The 6,445-nt window shown below is 46.1% G+C and overlaps 1 protein-coding gene across 29 annotated transcripts in view; it reads right to left on the reverse strand.

Moving 5' to 3' along the window:
* Nucleotides 1-6,445, reverse strand: part of EPB41L3 (erythrocyte membrane protein band 4.1 like 3) — a 138,714-nt gene that overhangs the window by 89,057 nt on the left and 43,212 nt on the right. Inside the window, exon 1 of one of the 29 annotated variants that reach the window (XM_027650783.1) lies at nucleotides 4,786-4,901. The exons of the other annotated variants lie outside the window; for them this stretch is intronic. The gene's annotated coding sequence lies outside the window, so the exon portion shown is untranslated. Of the gene's footprint in view, nucleotides 1-4,785; nucleotides 4,902-6,445 lie in introns of those variants that run through there. 29 annotated transcript variants of the gene reach the window in all.

Here is a 6,445-nt window from a genome sequence, read left to right on the forward strand (position 1 = left end):
GGGCCAGGAGTTGGACTCAATGATGCTGATGGGTCCCTTCCAACTCAGCCTATTCTATGATTCTACGTCTTCCAGAGATGGGACATTCACAACTTCTCTGAGCAACCTGTTCCAGTGTCTCACCACCCTCACAGTAAAGAATTTCTTCCCAATATTGAATCTAAACCTGTCCTCTTTCAGTTTAAAGTTATTCCCCTATGTCCTATCACTACATGCCCATGTAAAAAGTCTCTCCATCTTTTCTGTACTTCCCTTTAACCACTGGAAGGCTGCAATGAGGTCTCCCCAGAGCCTTCTCTTCTCCAGGTTGAACAACACTTCTCTCAGCCTGTCTTCATAGAATGAGTGCTTCAGCCCTCTGATCATCTTTGTGGCCCTTCTCTGGACCTGCTTCAACAGGTCTACACCTTTCCCTGGGGACCCCAGAGCTGGACACAATACTCCAGGTGGGGTCTCATGAGAGTGCAGCAGAGGGACAGAACCACCTCTCTCAGTCTGCTGGCCACTCTGTTTTTGATACAGCCCAGGATGCAGTTGGCTTTCTGGGCTGTAAGCATGCATTGCCGCATCATGTTGAGTTTCCTGTCCACACGCACCCTCAAGTCCTTCTCCTCAGGGCTGCTCTCAATCCATCTCTCAGCCTGTATTTGTGCTTGGAATTGTGCAGGACCCTTGTGAAAGACCTTGCACTTGGCCTTGTTGAACTTCATGAGGTACATCCAGGCCCACCTCTCAAGCCTGTCAAGGTCCCTCTGAATGTAATCCCTCCCCTCCAGCGTGTCAATCGCACCAAACAGTTGGGCATTGTCAGCCAACTGTGTGGTGTGGTTCACTATAAAATGATCAACTGAGAAACCTGCTTACAACAGGAGGGCACTGTGCCTTAGGCCAGACCCTTAAATGGAAGTGAGACCTGTGTTTTACACCTGCATCAAGACAAGGTGATATGCTGACCTTCAAAAAGGCAGCTGCCCATCATTCTCCAACCTCCCTGGCAATGCTGGTGCCAGATACCCCATACAAAGGGCTCTGTGCAACAAATGCCTGGACTATCAAGACCATCTGGCCAAACTAAAAAGACCCTGCTTTCCCGAGTGCACGGTTTTATACATCAACCACTACCTTTACCCTTATCAAACCTCCTATTTACTGATATGAAAGGTTAAGAACCACTACTGGGATCAAATCAGAGGTACTAGATTTCTTGATACAAATAATTCCCACAGGCAAGTGGCAGTGTTTCTCTGTAGAGATGCATATGTCCATGTACTGACTCCAGTGTATCTGTGGGGCACCCTCAGCAATCACACTAGGGAGCACAGGGGCTAAGTGCTGCCTGTCCCAACACTTGCTCTGCAACAGCAGTAATTTAATTGAAAGAAAACAGTGATAAATTCAGTTGACCTGGTGAAGTAATCATCTCCAGGGTCCTTAGAAAGATTACAGCTTCCAGACCGAAGCTACGATTTGGTTGGGTCAGATTTTGATACCTCTATTTAAACTGAATTGAGCCTTGCTTCACAGATAGGCTCACCGATTTCTGTGGGAAGACTGGCAGATTAAGACACTCCCCGACATGAGTCAGGGTGCAAGAACAGGTCTCTCAGTTAGCATAAACATATGTTTCCTAGGTCTAGAAGAACTGGGTGGTTTTTTTCTTCCTTCTTCTGTTCTTCACAGCCTGTTTACGTCTGCTGGCTTATTAAACAAGATTGTATTTGCAGCCGGTATGTCCTAGGAAACAGGAGGTGTTACACATAACTGCCCTTAGATTCATAAGGAGTAAACAAGGTAACCTCCACCAGGGAGTCCTCCTGCTCCATTGCTACCAGCAGTGTCATGTTCCCTGGCTGCCATGAGCAGTGTCACCTCCTGCCACCAGGGAAAGGGCTGCTGGTTCTCCCCAGCACATGGTTGCCTCCCAGGATTTACTCATCTCCTCCGGGGAGGTAGAGAGTGCTGAAGCTGAGCCACTGCAAGGGACGAAGCTCTGAGGAAGAAGAACATGAAGGAATAATCCCAAATGGGGAGGAGGAGAAGGAAGCAGATGCTTCACCACCTTCCTGAGTAATGGGAAGAATGGACAGTGCCAGAGGCTCCTGTACCAGCAGGGACCCCACCAAGGAGCCCAAAGAAAGAGGCACGCAGTCAGTGACAGCAGTTAGGGAAAAGGGACATGCGGCAGGAGCAATAGGCAAGAGCCTGACTGGAGGAGCAGGACACAACTAAAGAGCAGAGCAAAACTACAGATGTAAGTGTGCTTGCTCTGGTGTGACATGGGCCAGGGGCTGGTGTTTTCCCTATCTCTCTCCCAGGAACAGCCCACTGATCATCAACAGGGCTCCAGCCAAGAGTCCACCAGGGTCAGCTATTGTCACCCCAAATTACCCCCCCACTTGGTACCTGCAGCCCATCTGGGAATAAACCCCAACCCCTGGTTTAGGAAAAAGGCTGCAGAAAAGCCAAGCGATGGATGGACACTACTCCTTGGTACTCTCAATTTTAATGTAGCCCCAAACCAGAAATATCAATCATTCTCTATTCCATACAGGAGCTTTCTTCTCCCACCTCTCACTTATTAGAGCAGTGCTATGACTCCTTCCCTCTGTCACATTTGCCAATAAACATCTGTTTTATACAAATACATGCATGTGAGCAGGTATCCAAAATTGTATCCTGCTTTTTTCTCTTCACATTCCCTTCCCCTTCGTGAAAATATTTATTTATATTCACATATGCTTTCCATTTATTCTAGCCCTTTACCCCGACACATGCTCTGAGTCCTCATTTTCCACATTCTTCTTTAACCCTCTAAACTGAAAGACTTTTCTCAGTGGGATCAAACATCTGGTGGGTGATCCTCATGCAGATTTCAGTACTTCTTTTGTTTCTCAGCTTGCCAACAGATCAGTTTTGACAGGTAGTGAAGCCACTGAAGAGAATTATCTGTGGCACAAAAAGTATTTCCAAGACAAATAAAGGAAAGGGTAAAAATTTAAGAGGTCTATGCAAAAAGTTTTCCCCACCCCTTTTTATTTTTAAGTTCATATACTTTTTATTTATGTATTACCCTTTTGCATACTGCATCCCACAGGATGCAGATAGATTATTATAATTTCCTTTTTTGCTTTTATCCACTTTATTCAAGAACAGCCAGCTCTGCTGATACAAAGACGAAGTAAAAAGTAAAGATTTCATTTTCCTCTAGAGACAAAAAGCTGACAATTACTCAAATTGCATTATATCAATGACTCAGGAAGGGTGCAGAAGATACCGATTTTGCCATCTATACAGCACATTGTCTCAGATTAACTCACTTGTCCCAAATACTGACCCATTTCTGCTTTTCCACAGATACTTAGTCCTCTGCAATCCTCCCGAGCTTCCTCTGCACCGATGCTTATGGTGATGATGATCGAGAATGGCATGGGCGGGAGCAAAGGGCCTGTAGGTTTTCTCTTACTGAAGCCAAGATAAGTGCTTATGCTCCTCTTCTCCACTACCTAGGTTGTTTATTTTAAGAAACTGAGATCTTTCTAAAGAAAACAAGCATTTCTCTTTGGGTGTTTCTAGCCAGTTAAAGCAAGAGGAAGTGCTGTGTGTCCATATACACATTTAGACTTGGACCATTCCCCAGTCCCTATGAATGGCTAAAACTGGAGATTGAAAATTTAGAGAAACTTGCTATAAAAACTAGTTAATCTATCATTCTTTCAGTGGTTCATCTGTTTAAAAGACTTCCTTTATGGTACTGACTCAAACTGCTTAGTGATGCTTATTGAAGTCTAGTTCTGGGTAACACTCTTATATTGTCTAACTTTCACACCAAATAAAAACAATCCATTGTGATTCTTCAGAATAAACTTACTTTCAGCCTAAGTTTCAGCTTAGTTGACAGTAGACATAGTTTTCAGTTATATGCATGCATTATATTCACTCGATTAAGAGAGAAATTCTGTTGGAAGAAAACACTTTGCAACACTGCATTCATAACACATGCCTATAACATTCAAACAATGCAGTCATAACATATTTCCTGTAAAAATGTGATAAATAAGACGCTAAACTGCAGCATCCTGGGTTCATGCTATACACAATGAAAGATCACAATCCTGCAGACTCACAACAGCTCTCTCTGCACAGACTGACCCTTCATTTTCAAAGCCCAACATATACTGAACATGCACTGAACATACAGAGATTCCCACCCAATGATGTATTTTGATGTAAAAAAAGTCACAGTTACTTTTGTGTTTTGTGTTGAAAATACTGTAGCTTGAGAAATAAAGCTGATGCTTCCTCTCATGAGAGACAAGTAGTCTTTTATAACCACTTATAAATGGTTTGACGTTTTCCCTCAGACAACAAGCAGTCATTTACTGGTACATGAGATTTCCACAAAACAAGTCTGAATGTCACCCACCGTGAATAACACATTTAACACATTTCAAGAACTTTCTGTTAACTCAAGATCATGCCTGAAACACAAAGAAGTGACATTTTACATATTTTAAGAAAACAACCACGCATAACCCCCATGGAATTCACAACCATGCATCAAACAACAAATCTAACAACCATAGGTGCGACTACATTGCTGTGGGACAAACCTCCTATCAGCACCCTTACCTATACTCTTACCCACAGACCCCTCCCCAGACTTCAAAAAAAATCTTGAACAATAATTTTTTCTCATCAAAGACTAAATATTCTGCAGATTTCCACTACAGACAAGAAAAGATTTCACCCTGTTTAATTGAAAAATTACATAAGTTGTAGCTTCACCTTCACTTGCTCCTCCTCGGAAGAGAGAACAAAACCCCAACCCAAACCAGACCTCTCCAGTTTTGGTGCAGCTCTCCAGCAGTCAGACACAGCCCTATCCAGTGAGGAGCCGCCAAGGCAGAGGCGCAGGGGCAGGCTGGGGATGGGTGCCACACCCTGCTCCCCCCCTCCCCCGCTCCTCCTCCTCAAGGCTAAACCTGCCCACCGCAGCAGCGGGCTCCCATCGCATGAGCTCCTGATGCGTATCCGACCAGTTCCTCGGTCATAACGGGGAAGCCTTTCGGGAGAAAAGGCCGTTAAGCTGCGCCACTTAACGAAGGGATGCGACTGCGGGCAATTAGTCTGGGGAGCGGCACGGGCTGTACTGGTCTGATTAAATAAAACCAGTGTATTTTTAATGCTTCCCGATATGTTTCATGTTTTCTGCTGCAGCAAGCAGGTCTGCAGCATGCCAGTGCCTCAAGGAGCCCTCCTGTTCCTGCGGTGCCGTTAGGAATAAACTCCCAGTGCTCCTACTCTAATGCGGTGCTCTCGGGCTCTCTTCTCCTCCCCTTATTGCCATGCAGGTCTCATGCTCACATAGAGCTGAAACTTTCTAACCCAAGGAGACCAGCACAGCAGTATTTGCCTATACTCTATTATGTATGTACACACACAGAGGTACAGCAAGACCAGTGAATTTAACCACATCAGTGATGCAGTACGATGATCTTGACCTTTTAATACTCTATCAAAAGACTCTTCTCCATAGATTTAGAGAAAAAGCATACATTTGATTGCATCTGACCTTACTGGTCAAAGCCTTATGTATTCTGCTTATATTCTTATTTTCTATTTTCTTGCTTTCTTTATACAAATATTTCAGCGTTCTACGGACAGAGACAAATGCTAACAACATTAAAATGAAAAAGGTATCACTCAGCTCACCAGGCGGTAAAAGGATGGATGCACGTGGCACACACCTAACCCAGAGCTTTTTTTTTTTTTTTGGCAAGCGGGCCTCTGACTTGCAATCATTTTGACAGAAAAGACCTCAAACGTAGGTAGTTTCCCTTCAACTTACAAGCAGCACGCATGTTCAGTGGAGGAAATACTTTCCATCTCTGCCTCAAACACGGGCACATGCTGGAGAACAGCGGTGAGCGATAACAGCCTTTACCCAGTGCCTTCCTCCTCCAGCACAGCCCCAAGAAATTAAATCAAGACAGCGCAAGGCCAGATGAGGATGCTTTGCTACTGCGATCATCATAGGAGTGCGAGTTTGTAAGCTTCTCAGTATATGCGATAAAGTTTCACTTCTGAATGAAAGATGGGACAACCGGAAAAGACAAAATGCTATTCCACCCACCCACCCCAGCCCCTCTCCCGCCCCCCAAGGGCGAGGGGCCGCACCCGGACCCGCTCAGCCTGCCCGCTGGTCGCACCCGCGGCTTTTCTATTCCCCTTTCCCCAGAGACCTGACCGAGCACCGACACTTCCACACAGCACTCCGCGGGGCCTGGCGTGGGGATAGGGAGGAGTGCGAGGATGCAGCGCCCGGGCCGCGCTCCCGCGCACCTGGAGCCCGCGCCGGGCCGGGTGGGCAGGGACGCGCGGTCCCCAGCGCGGGGCGGAGCGGGGCAGCCCCGGCCCGGCGGGGGCCCTCGCTGCCGGCCAGGAA

The sequence above is a fragment of the Corapipo altera genome, unplaced genomic scaffold (assembly GCF_003945725.1).
Source record: "Corapipo altera isolate COAL_440 unplaced genomic scaffold, ASM394572v1 24, whole genome shotgun sequence".
Classification (NCBI taxonomy): domain Eukaryota; kingdom Metazoa; phylum Chordata; class Aves; order Passeriformes; family Pipridae; genus Corapipo; species Corapipo altera.